General features: G+C 44.1%; 1 pseudogene; it reads left to right on the top strand.

Moving 5' to 3' along the window:
* The first annotated feature begins 14,083 nt into the window (after positions 1-14,083).
* LOC119618937 (small nucleolar RNA U3) lies at positions 14,084-14,182 on the top strand (annotated as a pseudogene).
* Positions 14,183-15,660: the final 1,478 nt, after the last annotated feature.

Raw genomic sequence — 15,660 nt, 5'->3', positions numbered from 1 at the left:
TATATATTGCACAGAGTGCAGTGATGACACTAAGTGGGAGCTCAAGAAATTCTTTCTGAACTGATGATGGCAAGAAGTCCTGGGTATGGAGGCTTTGGCATTTGGGGGAAAAAAAACCATTCAAACCAGATGATCGTGGACACAAAAGGCAGCTCATCAGTATGACCTACCCACTCCTGCCCTGTGACGTGACTGCATTCCATCTGGTCGACTGTGAGCTCCCTAAGCTATCTGATCCGGGAAAGGAGTCAGACCTGACTTGTTGAATATAGTAGCTGCATACCCCAGGAAGTGCTGCTATGGCCACATGGCCCATGTTCAGAGTTAGGACACGGGGTAGTCTTTCACAGCTTAAAGGAATGAGAAAAAAAGATAATCCAGTAAACCTGGAAACAGTTCTGCACTCTAGGATCCAAATTGATTTCTTCTCTCTCTCATCTGAGGCTGCACGCTGTAGGGCCAGCATGCAGGCTGGGATCAATAAGACATGAGTCCTCTATTAAAGACAACATAAAACATATTTTTGAGGCAGGGTGGGTAACTGCAAGTCTGACACTCGTAGGATTGAGAGATGAATGAAGTCTGTACTGGAAGACAGGTCCTTTTCTGTTGTCTTGCTCAACCCTTCCTCCATGCCTTGGTTCGTACTGCCCTACTGACCATGGAAGTACAACATTTGCCTAAAGGTCTAATGGCTAAACCTGAACTGGCCTATTGAATAAGAAAAGGGTATGTGCAGGTTTGGTTTATCCAACACCCATATCCCTGCTGAGTTCTGGCTCCCTCATTTATAAAACAGGGATAATAACAAAAAATTCTAGAACACACGTGCAAAGTAAGCTGCATGAGTACAGTCGGGGTTTAATAAATATTAACATCTCTTTTCCTTTCCGCTGCTGCCATGGAAAGTCCAGCTCTTGTTTGTATGGCCTCTGCTTTCTTCCTCCTGAGCTCAACCTAGATTTCACATGTTTCAGCCTGTGGGTTTGGCCTTCACTGGAATCAGGAGCATCTGGAGTTACAAACACCACTCAGCATGGATGGTCGATCTCATTTTTTTTCCCCCCCCTCTTGTTGCTTCATGCATGTAACTTTGACCTCTTGAGGTCAAGTCCAGGAATGCCCTCCACTGGCAGAGAGGGAGAACTAGGGAACAAAAGCTCCATGAATAAACGAACCAAGCCCATCCGGTATTCCCAGCCCTGAGGAGTGTGCCCAAGAAATATTTGTTGAATGCATGAATGAATAGCAAAAGATTTTAATTCTATTTGTAGATTTGAGAGGCACTAGGAGGAATATAGTTTAAATAATAGAATTGGGGAACTTTCAATCGCTTTTGTGGAACCGAGTATCTGTAATGAGTTTCGTTGCATAAACCCCAATTGTATAGCTATGATAATTAGTATGGTTCTGGGCATCTCGGAAATCTTAAAGCTCTCTGTCTCTGTAAAGTAACATTGTTATTTCTAATTATTCAGGTATTCAATAGTTATGAATTGAATGTAATCTGATTTTGCTGTAAACAACTTTAACTCCAGCAATGCATACACTTAAGTGGGAGTCTCCAGGTTTGAGACCCATCTTGGTTCCTCCCTAGCCCTGTGACTGTGTCCATGAATGTGGACGTCTGTGTATCCAGTAGGCCTCTCAGATATATTTCCCCATCTGTAAAATACTGATATCTACTATGTATTCCAGTCTGGGGGCCAAATTCAATTTGGCAGCATAGCTCACACTGAAATTACCACAACTTTCCATTCTTTTCCTTCTCCTTTCCATCTTTCTCATTTTTAATTACTGCTATATACAAAAGTGAGGTTTTAATTGCCATGAGAATCTTGTCACCAGATGACAATGGAAGTTCAGGATGTAAAGCATGGCACGCTAACACTAAGTAGGACCCGAAGTACTGGGTTTGCAGAAGGTCTGTCCGGTAACATTCTACTGGAGTTATCAGTCTCAAATCTCTACATGTTTAGTTTCTACATCACAAAAAGTTAGAGAGCTCCTGGGAACCATAGAGGTTTCGAGTATGACCCCCTTATTTTATAGACAGAACACAGCAGACCAGAGGAGAAAAACGACTTGGCCAGTGTTATACCATCCATCGTAAAATCAGGACTGGGACCCATCTCCCTAATCCCAAGTCAGTGGTCTTTCCATAATGCCACTCTGTTTTCTTATATAAATGCAATTGTTTATCTAAATATACACTACCAAAAGTCTCTGCTTACTACGAGCCCACAAAGATTTCTCACCACGCTCACCAAGAAACACATGAAGACTGTTTTTCCTTTTTGTTTATGGGTAGATTTTCAATTGAAAGTAGTCATACTCATTTAAACTCTTTAGGGAAAAGAAACCATAAAAATAGGAAGAAGAAAAAGTATCGAAATTATTCTTTCTACAAGTATCTAAACCCAATCATGATAACAAGGTGGCTTGGTCCCTTCCTACTTTTTTGTAATATGCATATTTATAAGTTGTCATATGCATGCCAGATATGTAAGTGCATATCTGGGGGTTGTCATTTAAATTATGAGACATGTGTTTTCATGTTTTTATGTTGTAGTCTTCCATTTTGAATACCATTTTGATTGCTATTAGAATATTCTGTCAAATGGATTTATGAATTTACAGAAACGCCCTGTACTTGTTGAACATTTAAGTTGTTTCCAGTTTTTAAATATGTATATGTGTATGTCTATACATGTATCTAAAACAATGTAGGGAACATCATTGTTATGTATGTTTTTGATGTTTAGATTGTTTCTTTAGCACAGATACTAAGAAGTAAAATTTTGAAAGGGTACTGATGAACATTAAAGCCTCTTGATACAGTCAGTTACACTGATTTACAAGAGGCTTTGTGCCACTTTTCACTGCCACCTACACTGTATTAGAATGACACTCTTTACTGTCAAACAATTACTTATATCCAACATAGGACAAAGAAATTTACATATATAATGAAAAACATGCACAAGACCTTTTCTACTAGAGAGAGTGGAAAATGCCCAAACCCAGGAAACAATTGCTGATGACACATTTCTGGGACCCCAAAGTGGAATGGATAAGCAACAAAGCACAGAGAATATGTTACAAGCACAATTTGAAAGGCTTTTCATATATTGCTTTCTCTATAGATGAAAATTTATGAAGTTATCCAACTTTTCTAAAGATTTTTTTCTTTTCAGTCACAAAGCAAATGGATTGAAGAGGCACTTAGATAAAACATCAGTGGGAATAAACACCCATAATTCGTCAGACAGAATGCCATGTGGAGGGGACGGTGTGGAGAAACCCTGCATTTCCAATCATATGTGATGTCCAATAAGGAGCAGACGCCTATTTTATGTTAGGAACGCTCTGCAGGAAATAGGGGGAACCATCAGTAAAGCCTTCTCTGGGCTCCCCTCGCTACCACCATCTGTGCTGCTCATTCAGCTTCCCTGCGGCCCTGCACCCTTCTCAACTTCCCTGACCTCTGCTCCCCACGCTTTCCTGCTGCTCATTAACAGCACTGAGTCCTGGGAAATGAGGCCCCGGAAAACCAGCCCAACCCACCCACACATGGGGCATACACAGCCCATGTGCCTTTAGTTGGGGCTCAGCCCAATTTTCTTTTTTTTTTTTTTTTTCCGAAATGTCACTGTACCCCCTAAGCAGGAGTGCAGTGGCATAATCATGGCTTACTGCAACCTCCACCTCCTGGGTTCAAGTGATTCTCCTGCCTCAGCTTCCCAAGTCACTGGGATTATATGCACACACCACCACGCCCAGCTAATTCTCGTATTTTTAGTAGAGATGTGGTTTTACCATATTGGCCAGGCTGGTCTCGAACTCCTGGCCTCAGGCAGTCTGCCCACCTTAGCCCCCCAAAGTGCTGGGATTACAGGCGTGAGCCACTGTGACTGACCCCAATTTTCCACACATGTTGGTAGAAGAGGAAGAGGAGGACTCGGGGATGCTTCTACTTCTTGGTGCATGCATTAATAGAGAAGTATTTTTATCCAAATACTACCACAGATAGAAACATTGCTAATTTAGTCCCTCTACTGTATTTTATGTAGACATAACACATTGATACAGCTTACTCATAGCATGTATACTTGTTTCTTTGTCTGTATTATGTGACATTTTTAGTCACAGGTTGATGGGGAGCACTGGTACTTTCAAAGGATAAGGAAGGTGGGACTGCAGAATAATGTATTTTATCTGGAATGCATAAGTCAAAAAAGCTGTCACCTCAAAATCAAGGTCTGAATCTATGCAGCAGAGTTGCACCAGACCCTAAAGGCTGAGGGAAGCCCATAGAGACCCCAGATCTTTAGAAAACCTGCTTTGAAAAGAGTGGAAAACCTAATCCCAGTGCTGACCCTTGGTCATGTAGAATTCTCCTGTGTCTATCACGTGTGGAAGGGAATGATGTGCAGACTCCCACAGGAGCAGAAGCCCTTTTTTCTCTATGTCTTACTCTAAGATGCCAAAGCTGACTCTGCAGCCAGCTGAAAGTGCTCAGCAAGCTCTAACGTGCAGTGCCACTTCCAGCACTCAGAGGCGGCAGAGGAGTTTGTCAATAAACGCCGCCCAAGGGCTGAAACAAAACAGGGGACCTTGTCATGGTCATCTGGGCTCACCAGATGCTGATGACAGCTCCTGACTTCTCCCAAGAGACCATTTCACTTCAATCCACATTACCAAGAAGTTTCCTGAGCAGCCCTCTCTTTTGCCAGCTTGTAGATCTCCAGCCTGTAGGAGACTCCCCAGATCTCCACGTAGAATTTGGTCTTCAGGTCAGCCTGGATTGGAATCGGCCCTGGCTTTTACTTGCTTCTGTGTTTTCTGCTAGCACCAGAGCTGCATTCAAAACGAAGTGGCAATCTCCCTGATCTTTGAAAACATTAAAGGAAAGAGGAAATCAAAGGGGTCACATCTGAGCTACTCCTCAGGGCCAAGTTCTCTACTGATCTGTGCAACTGAAGAGGGGAAGGAACACACTTTTGCTGAAGAAAGAGATCTCTGGGGAGAGGCTCCATAGACTCCGGAGCTGAAATGTGCCCTCAAAAGGAGAAAGAGATTAAGGGGAAAACTAAGGATAACCACCTGCATGTAGAGAGATTGTTTAAGGTTCAAGGTATCAGAGGAAGACTTACAGATAACAAAGTACTTCGTTACCCACTTGTTCATTCCTTAATGAAACATGGAAGGTGTTTTGCTTTCTCCACCTTATTAGATTAGTAAACTGAGGCTTGGAGAGAGATTGTCTAAGATCTTAAGGCTCCTTGATCTTACTGGCCCCAAAGCTTATGTTCTTTCCCTGGATGTACTCCAGCAAGGCACAACTTGTGGTGAAATGGACTTGACCGGAGGCCGCATCACCAGTGGCAGGATCACCTCTGGGTTTAAAGCCTCCCCTCCTTGGCCACAGCTTACGCAGAAAAAGAACTACCGACCTTGCTCTTCCCAATTACCATTCTCCACTCCAGTAACTGATATTGCCTCTAACTGCATCCATAGTCTTCCTACTTCAGGAGAGATTTTAGATGCCAGGACTGCAATTTAACACATGCTATCATCATGTCTAATCCAGCCAAGACTTTGCCACAGGCTTAAGCCTAGAAAATGCACCAGTTACCCTATTCTTAATATCACTCACCCCCATGTTTTCTCATGGTTTTCATTCCTGCTTGTGATGGTCTGCCAATAATTCAAGCTCTCCCAGACTGAGAGTGCTACTTTTCCTCATATTCTCAAAGACAACAACTCTTTGCTCGAAACTGAGCACTGCAGCTAGTGGCCCTAGACCTTGCTCTCAGGACTCCCAAAGGCTAATTTGGCTGTGTGGTTCAAAGCTGTGTCTTCTTACCTTATGCTTCTATGTATCCCCGATTAGATCAAACATTCCCCTACAGGGGTCATTCTTACTTAGAGCTCCAGCCCAGCTTCCATCTCCCATCCTCTCACTCATCTCTGGGTCTAGACACATTGTCATAGGACAATAAAATGTAAAAGGAGTCTCTCCAGTTATGTCTTCTATCTCACTGGCTCAGGCTGAAGGGAAAGGCTGGCAATCTCCGTTGCTACTGTGTCCCACTGCCCTGTGTCCTGTAGACAGGAGGTGTCACCACGGAAAGAACATGAAATGGGTGAGCGTCAACACAGGGACACACGTGTGTGGCTTAAAGGGTTGGAGGTGGACCACTGAAGGACAGAGCACTGAACTCAGCCTGTCTCTGACATAAATGAGGGTCATCCAAAGTCAGCAAGTCAGAACCCATCTTCTGTGGTCCTGCAAGAAAAATACAACACCAGCTGGCAGAAGTCTACACACCAGGCTCCTCTTGGAACTGGGTCCCAGCCACAAGGCCTGGGGACCATTGCAAATGTTCCTTGGTACATCTGGTCAAGCTATACATATATATCCCTAAGGCAGGTGTGTGTGTGTGGTATGCGTGTGGTGTCTTTGTGTGGTGTGTGTGTGTGTGATGTATGTTGTATTTGTGTGGTGTGTGTGTTGTGTGTTTTAGTAAATGTTCTGCCAAAGTGAGAATGAGTGTTGTGTGTTTTGTATTGTGTGGTGTGTGTTGTGTGTCGTGTATGTGTGGTCTATGTGTGTGTAGTGTGTTGTGTATAGTGTGTGTGGTATGTGTGGGGAGAGTGTGTGTTGTGTGTGGGGGGGTATGTGGATCATGTGTGGTGTGTTTGGGGAGGGGTGTGGTGTGGATGTGGCATAGGTGTGGCATGGGTGTGTGGGTGTGTGTGGTGTGTATGGGAGTGTGTGTGTGGGGAGTGTGTTTTGTGTGTGGTTTGTGCGTGGTGTGTGTGGTATGTATGTGGTACGTGTGTGGTGTGTTTGGGGAGGTGGGTGGTGTGTGTGGGGTGTGTGTGTGGTGTGGTACCAGGGGGTATGGGTATGTGTGTTGTGTGGTGTGGTGTGGTGTGTATGTGTGTGTGTGTGTTGAGCGAGGGATGCGAGGGTCAGAGAGTGATGGAGAAGGTAGAAATGGGAACCAGGGTGGTGGGGAGCCCTTGTCTGAACTCTGAGTTCTCTTCCTGGTGTGCACTGACAGACCCACTTTGTCCAAGGCATCAGAGGGAGTTTTAGAAAATGTCAACAAGAAACTCCAAAGCATGGGGTCCCCTGAAGTATAGGCCTGAGGCAAGGCCCAAGGTCTAAGGGCAGTGCTGTCTGAACAAGGCTTTCTACACTCAACTTTTGCCTCTCCAGACTGTGTCTTGCGTGTAACATGCTAAGCCTGTTGCTGGCCCCAGAGTACTGAATGTATCTATTTCAAATTGGATAGAATCCTGAGTGTTAAGAAATATTGTAAAAAGTCAGAAAAAAAAAAAAAAAGCCAAATCTCACCCCCATAACCACAGCAGGCCCTGATCAAGATTTCATTAATACTCTTCCTGCTAATCCTCAAGAATTAGCAAATACAACTTTATCCTGCAATGAAATACTCCCCACCTCTAGGGCTCAAGTAAAGATTCAGAAAGAAGGGTGGAAGAAGCCTAGTGAAATGTAGCTTTGAATCCAAGTATTGGGTAGCATCCCTAATAAGCCCTCTCAGGCTTAATGGGGCTTTCCAACAATTCTCTGTTCCAAACTCCTATAGGCCTTACCATTTACTTCTTATAATTCTGTCTAGTAGATAATCAGGGTATCAAATCCAAAGTCACTTAAGTTTGAATAGGCTTTCCCAGTGCCCTTTCAGTGCTTAAATTTTTTTTTTTTTTTTTTGAGACAGAGTCTCGCTCTGTCGCCCAGGCTGGAGTGCAGTGGCCGGATCTCAGCTCACTGCAAGCTCTGCCTCCTGGATTTATGCCATTCTCCTGCCTCAGCCTCCCAAGTAGCTGGGACTACAGGTGCCTGCCACCTCGCCTGGCTAGTTTTTTGTATCTTTTTACTAGAGACAGGGTTTCACTGTGTTAGCCAGATGGTCTCGATCTCCTGACCTCGTGATCCGCCTGTCTCGGCCTCCCAAAGTGCTGGGATTACAGGCTTGAGCCACCGCGCCCGGCCGCTTAAATGTTTTATGTCTGCTATGTCCAGGCCTTTCTGGGAGCTCACTGCTCCAGCGTTGGATGGCGAGGAGTCAAAAGTGAAAAAGCTCATATCTTCTTTAGAGTGATTTTTCCAAGGAAAATTAAACAAAGCCTCCAGGGAGCATTCAACCATCTACCATCAACACGGTGACCGAACTTACCCCCGTTGCAGCCCTCTCTGCCTCCATATTATCATAAACCTAGAACTCCTGAGTAACTTTTTAAGAGTGACTTACTTCACTTCAGGCAAGCTACAGATGCACATCCCCATGGTTTTTCTTTGCAGCGGAACAAAGCGCAACTTGCCACTATCCCCATTTGCCCTCCTAAGAGGCCTCCAAGTAATCGCAACCTGAGGAAAGTTCTAGGCTATCAACTTGCTTTTAGCCATGTTCCCCTCTAAGACTCAGATCCTCTGAAGGTGTCTGACTGCAAGGATTTCTGGAAAGAGAAACTTTTTAAAATGTTTTAAAAGAGAGGCAGGGTTTTGTGATGTTGCCCAGGCTGTTCTGGAACTCCTGAGCTCAAATGATCCTCCTGCCTTAGCCTTCCAAAACGCTGAGATTACAGGCATGAGCCACCACACCCGGCCAAGATTTTTTACAGCAGGAGGATCCATGTGAAAAATCAGTTGACACACATGTGCAATTGGCCTGAGGGCATGATGCCCATAAAACGGGCTGTAGCACCCAAGGGCAGGCAAGGGCTTCACAAATGACTGCTTCATTTCTAAAGAATGCTGTGGGAGAAATTGCATCTGTGCCACACCTTCACTTGCTGGGAGCCCTCCCTGGTCTCAGATGCTCTGTTGGTCTTGAGCTCTCACACTAACCCAATACCATGTTGGTGTCTCCTTACTCTTCCCGAACCAACCCTGGGATAGGAAGACTAGCCTCACAGCCTGATACGTGGATTCCCCAGGGCTGCCATAACAATGTGCCACAACCTGGGTGGCTTAAAACAAAAATTTATTCTCTCACAGTTCTGAAGGCCCGAAGTCCAAAATGAAGGACTCCACAGGAATGGTTCTGGAAGCTCTCCCCCAGGCAAGCATCCCATGCTCCTCTTCTTTTAGCTTCCGGTGCTTGCTGGCAGTCCTTGGCCTTCCTTGGCTTGTGGCAGCAACACTGCAACTTCTGCCTCAGCTGTCATGTGGCCTTCGTCCCTATGTCTCCTTTGTGTCTCTGTGTCTAAATCTCCCTCTATTTTCTCCATAAAGACACCAGCCATTCAATTTATGATCCACACTAATACAGTATGACCTCGTCTTAATTTACCACATCTGCAAAGACTCTGTTTCCAGTTAAGGTCATATTTTGAGGTTCCAGGTGGATATGAATTTTGGGGGGACACTGTTCAACCCACTATACCTGATCTTGGCTGTGCTGCTCTTAGTCAGTGTTGATGGTGCCAACGGACCCCTCACTGCCCTAGGAGGCCAGTGTTCCGGACAGGAAACTGCCTCACTTTCTTCCTTGCTTGCCCTCTAGAAAAACAAATGCATTTGTTCCAACTGGTTCTCTGCCCTTCTCGGAAGTGTTTCTGACTATTCTCTGCCTGCCTTAACCACCAAAGCACAAGCAAGCCTCCCATATGGTCCATAGCAGGTATATAATGAATAAATGAAGTAAGTCTACAGATGAATAGTGGCCTGTTTTAACCTCACTGTAGATATTCATAAAATGATAAAGTCATTAAAAGTTATTCTCAGAATTCCTGTACATAGGTCCAAGGCTCCATTCTCCCCCAGGGTTCTCAGAGCCTTCAGCTACACTCAGATGACCGTCCACTCAACTGACACCCTGGTCTTCCCTTTCCAAAATATTTCAGAGGGTCCAAAAACAGGGTCTAAAGCCATTCAACATATATTTTACATGAAACTATTCATAGGTAGCAGTGGAATTTCTATTTTAGCAGAGACTTTTGATGCTTTAATAAAATATAGCAAGCAAGCTAGGAATTTGGGGCATGGCAGAGAATTGTGGAGATTGACTTGGGTCCTGAAGAGCCCCTTACATCCCTTCCTGGTCTGGCAACCCTGCTGATCCCTGTGCGAGGTCAGTTCTAGGCCACACATGGTCTGTATGCACTCTTATTCCTCCTTTCTCCCACCTCACCTACCTGCTCCTCTACTTGTACAAATTATCTGCTTCTAGTTCTTTCTCCTTTCAATTACCGTACTATAACTTTTCCACCTTCTCTTCCATTCCCCCCTAGCCCTCAAACAAAATTCTTTTCATCTGATTTGCAAGGTCTGAAAAAAAAAAAAAAGCCTCTTTTTTTTCGTCTTTCATTCCTTAGGAAAACTTTTTATAATTCTAATCATCAGGGACAAGGTCACACTTTCAGGATATCTGATCTTTAAAATCACTTTAGAGAGGCTGGGCATGGTGGCTCACACCTCTAATCCTAGCACTTTGGGAGGCTGAGGCAGGCAGATCACCTGAGGCCAGGAGTTCGAGACCAGCCTGACTAACATAGAGAAACCCCGTCTCTACTAAAAATACAAACTTAGCCAGGCGTGGTGGCACATGCCTGTAATCCCAGCTACTTGGGAGGTTGAGAAAGGAGAATCGCTTGAACCTGAGAGGCGGAGATTGCAGTGAGCCACGATGGCCCCATTGCACTCCAGCTTGGGCAAGAAGAGCGAAACTCTGTCTCAAAAAAAAAATCAACTTAGAGGGCTGCTGTATTTTTCTTCTCCCTCAGAGACTTAATGATGTGCAGCTCACAGTTTTTTTTCATTGTTCCTTCCAGTCAATTCACCTCTAGGAGCCAGTGAAAAGCACTTTGAAGAATTCATTTTTTAGTAGCCACTGGCAGAAAAGTCAGTAACCCAGTGCAGGAGGATCCTCTCTGAAATGCATTTCTATGGCATTGCACCCAGTAGGACCTTCCTTGTTCTGTTTCCTGGCCCTGTTCCCTGCGGCTTTGTCCTAGACAGATGGGCAAGCCATAGGGTAAGCCCTTCAGCAGGAGAGGGAGGCCTAGGATTGCCACCCTACAACCAAACAGCAGCTGCCAGGCCAAACGGAACACAAGCTCTCTGCTCTGCTGACATAATGGAGTCATTTCTTCCCAGCCACATCCTGGAGCCCTTCACAGTCCAGGTCCAGCACAGCAGCACCACTGGCATCCCAGGTAAGCTTTGCACACGCTCAGAGTGAAAAGGGAGTGGCTTCACAGAGGCACATCTATGTGTATCACTCTGCCTCTGACAGGTGATCAAGGGAAGGCTTTTTCATTACCAGATGGGTCTGGTTGGTCTACTACTCTAAAAAGATCTACCCACAACCAAGTTCCAGGCTATGTCATTAACAGCTGGCTGAGTATTTGATCACATTACCTGGAGCTGCTTTGAAAAAGAGAGGTGCAAGCTGTTGCTTCCTTTCTATTTTAAGAAAGTCAGGCCCATCATGTGTTGCCCACATGTATTATCTCACATTCAATTTGTAACTCTATGAAACGTCAGGCCCTGTCCCGTTCATCACAGCGAATACGTTTTTTCATTCAGAGGGGCCAAGAGGTACAAGGATCACATGATCTAACCTTCAAACTAGGACACTTTTGAGAGTCTAAGAGGGAACCACTAATTATTATACCAGAACGGTGAGCATAAACCCTAACTGTCCCAGGCAAACCAGGACGTTGGCCATCCAATCCATTGGGATATACAGGGGCAAGAGATCCAAATCAGTTGAAGTAGAATGTAAAGAAGAGGCACGGTAACATGGACTTGGTACCAAGGTCTCAGACCACCTTACTTCTGGTGCTGCAGCTGGAATTAGGGGTAGGACTTCCGGTTTGGGAGGCCTTAACAGCTGATTCCACTGAACGTGCTCACTACGGCACACCATTAACAAGAAAATCATGTGCCTGGTGACAGCTGGACTCAGGGCTGTGAAAAGGCTTATAACAGGGTCAGAGGTGGAAACAGTAAGAGGAGACTTCAGATTGAATCTGAGATTGAGGAAGCAGAAACAGCAAGACGTAATATTAAAGAAAACAGCCAAGTGTGGTGGCACAGTCCCAGCGATGGGGGGCTGAGACAGAAGATCACTTAAGGTCAGAAGTTAAAGACTGTAGTAGGCAATGATCCCATCTGTGAATCACCATGGCACTCCACCCTGGGCAACATAGCAAGACCCTGTCTCTAACATAAAATAAAACATTTAAGATTTTTAAAAAGAAAATAAAGATATCTCAAACAAGGAGTACTCAGTGATTTAGAAAGAATACTGAAGCAAAAGCACAGTCCTACGTCGGAGGGAAATCACAGAAGTCAGAAAAGCAAGTCTGTTTGTGAAGTCTGTTAAAGATGAAGTCCAGCATAGAGTGAATAGCACGAAGAGTGGCCGGGGTACAGTGGCTCACCAGCACTTTGGGAGGCTGAGGCAGGCAGACCACTTAAGGTCAGGAGATTGACACCAGCCTGGCCAACATGGTCAAACACCATCTCTACTAAAAATACAAAATTAGCCAGGCATGGTGGCATGTGCCTGTAATCCCAGCTACTGGGGAGGCTGAGGCAGGAGAATTGCTCGAACCCGGGAGGCGGAGGTTGCAGTGAGCCGAGATTGTGCCATTGCACTCCAGCCTGAGTGAGAGAGTGAGACTCCATCTCAAAAAAAAAAAAAAAAAAAAAGAAAGAAATAAAGAAAAAGAAAAGAGTGTGAAGAGTGTGTGTTCTGTGTCAGACTGACCTTAACATTCACTCTACACCTTCTAAGGGTGTGACATCAGGTGTCTATGTCTCACTTTTCTTATCTGTATAAGGAGAACACTGAAGGTATCTTTTCATAAAGTATTAGGGTGATGGGTAAATGATTGATACGTCAAGTCACTAGGAATTCTAAGAAGGCAAATAGAAGAAAACACTCAAGGAAGATAATCAGTACTGTAAGTTTCACATGAATAAGGAATGTGTAGAGTGGAAAGAAAGGAAATGGCCAGGATGCTGTTGTTACTTTTCCAGGCCCTGTGCAGACTGCCCTAGTTATGGCCTACACTGGTTCTTGACAGAAAAGCAGAATGAGAGGGCTAGGCTTGGTATTAGCAAGGGGAAGGAATTCTAAGGCATTAAGACAGACGTGGTGCGAAAGCCAAAGAACTTGAAGCTGAAAATAACCCTTCAGAACAGTCTAGACCTTGGCCTTCCACAACACTGTATTAAAACTACCATAAGGTTAAGAGTCTGGGTAGGAGGCTGAGTGCTGTGGCTTATGCCTAGAATTCCAGGCTTTGGGAGGCCAAGCTGGGAGGATCACTTTGATGCAACCCTGGGTAACATAATGATACCCTATCTCTGTAAAAACTACAAAATTTAGCTGTGCATGGTGGTTCATGCCTGTACTTCTGGCTACTCAGGAGGCTGAGGCAAGAGGGTCACTTGAGCACAGGAGTTCAAAGCTGCAGTGAGCTATGATCACACCACTACAGTCCAGCCTAGGCAACAGAGTAAAACCCTGTCTCTTAAAAAAAAAAATTAAAAGTCTTGGTAGAAGAAGATGATGGGTGCAGTCGTTTAAATGTGTCTTTCTAAACTCCATAGGTTGAAATCCTAATCCCCAAAGGAGATGGTGTTAGGAGGTAGGGCCTTTGGGAGATGATAAGGTCATGAAGGCAAATCCGTCATGAATGGGATTAGTGCCCTTATAAAGGAGGACCTAGAGAGCTGCCTTGTCCCTTCCACCCTGTGAGGACACAGCAAAAAGGTGCCGTCTACCAAGTCAAGAGCAAGCCCTCACCAGACACGGAGTCTATGGGTGCCTTCATCTCAGACTTCTAGCCACCAGCTAGAATTGAATTTCTGTTGGTTCTAAGTCTATGGTACTTCGTTACAGCAGCCCAAGGGGACTAAGACAGTGAGTTATGAAAGATGAATATAAATTTCGATGTAAAACAAAGAACTCAGCAGGATGTTTAACTCTAGGTGGAACCCAGATGCCATCTATGCTGCATGGCTCAGAAAGTTGTCAGACTGATCCAGGGGCTGATCCTTTTGAGATCCCGTCTATCATAGTAATGATGTAAGGCTATACTTTCAGGGATCATTTCTATAGTTCATCACCAGGGAAGTTCTCTGAACATGTAGAACACCGGGACAAGAAATAGATCAGAGGAGAACTGAAGGAGATAAAGACATGAAAAACCCTTGGAAAAAAAAAAAAATCAATGAATCCAGGACCTGGTTTTTGAAAAGATCAACAAAATTTATTGACTGCTAACCAGACTAATAAAAAAGACAAGAGAGAACACTCAAATAGATACAATAAAAAATGATGAAGGGGATATCACCACCAATCCCATAGAAATACATACTGCCATCAGAGAATACTATAAACACATCTACGCAAATAAACTAGAAAACCTAGAAGTGGATAAATTCCTGGACACATACACTCACCCAAGTTTAAACCAGGAAGAAGTTGAATTCCTGAATAGACCAATAACAAGTTCTAAAATTGGAGCAGTAATTAATAGCCTACCGACCAAAAGGAAGTCCAGGACCAGACAGATTCACAGCCGAATTCTACCAGAGGTACAAAGAGGAGCTGGTACCATTCCTTCTGAAACTATTCCAAACTACTGAAAAAGAGGGAATTCTCCCTAACTCATTTTATGAGGCCAGCATCATCCTGATACCAAAGCCTGGCAGAGACATAACAAAAAAGGAAAATGTTAGGCCAATATCCCTGATAAACATCGATGCAAAAATATTCAATAAAATACTAGCAAACCAAATCCAGCAGCACATCAAAAAACTTATCCACCACAATCAAGCCAGCTTCACACCTGGGATGCAAGGCTGGTTCAACATATGCAAATCAATAAATGTAATCCATCACATAAACAGAACCAATGACAAAAGCCACATGATTATCTCAAGAGATGCAGAAAAAGCCTTCAACAAAATTTAACAGCCCTTCATGCTAAAAACTCTCAATAAACTAGGTATCAATGGAAATTATCTCAAAATAATAAGAGCCATTTGTGACAAACCCACAGCCATTATCTACTGAATGGGCAAAAACTGGAAGCATTCCCTTTGGAAACCAGCACAAGACAAGGATGCCCTCTTTCACCACTCCTATTCAACATGGTATTGGAAGTTCTGGCCAGGGCAGTCAGGCAAGAGAAAGAAATAAAGGGTATTCAAATAGGAAAAGAGGAAGTCAAATTGTCTCTGCTTGCAGATGACATGATTGTATATTTAGAAAACCCCGTCCTCTCAGCCCAAAATCTCCCTAAGCTGATAAGCCAACTTTAGCAAAGTCTCAGGATAAAAAAGTCAATGTGCAAAAATCACAAGCATTCCTATACACCAACAGTAGACACACAGAGAGCTAAATCATGAGTAAACTCCCATTCACAATTGCTACAAATAGAATAAAATACCTAGGAATTCAACTTAAAAGGGATGTGAAGGACCTCTTTAAAGAGAACTACAAACCCACTGCTCAAGGAAATAAGAGAGGATACAAACAAATGGAAAAAACATTCCAAGCTCATGGATAGGAAGAATCAATATTGTGAAAATGGCCATACTGCCCAAAGTAATTTATAGATTCAATGCTATCCCCATCAAGTTACCATTGACTTTCTTCA

Source organism: Chlorocebus sabaeus, chromosome 8 (assembly GCF_047675955.1).
Source record: "Chlorocebus sabaeus isolate Y175 chromosome 8, mChlSab1.0.hap1, whole genome shotgun sequence".
Taxonomy (NCBI): Eukaryota; Metazoa; Chordata; class Mammalia; order Primates; family Cercopithecidae; genus Chlorocebus; species Chlorocebus sabaeus.
This window is presented reverse-complemented; position numbering and strand designations above follow the sequence as displayed.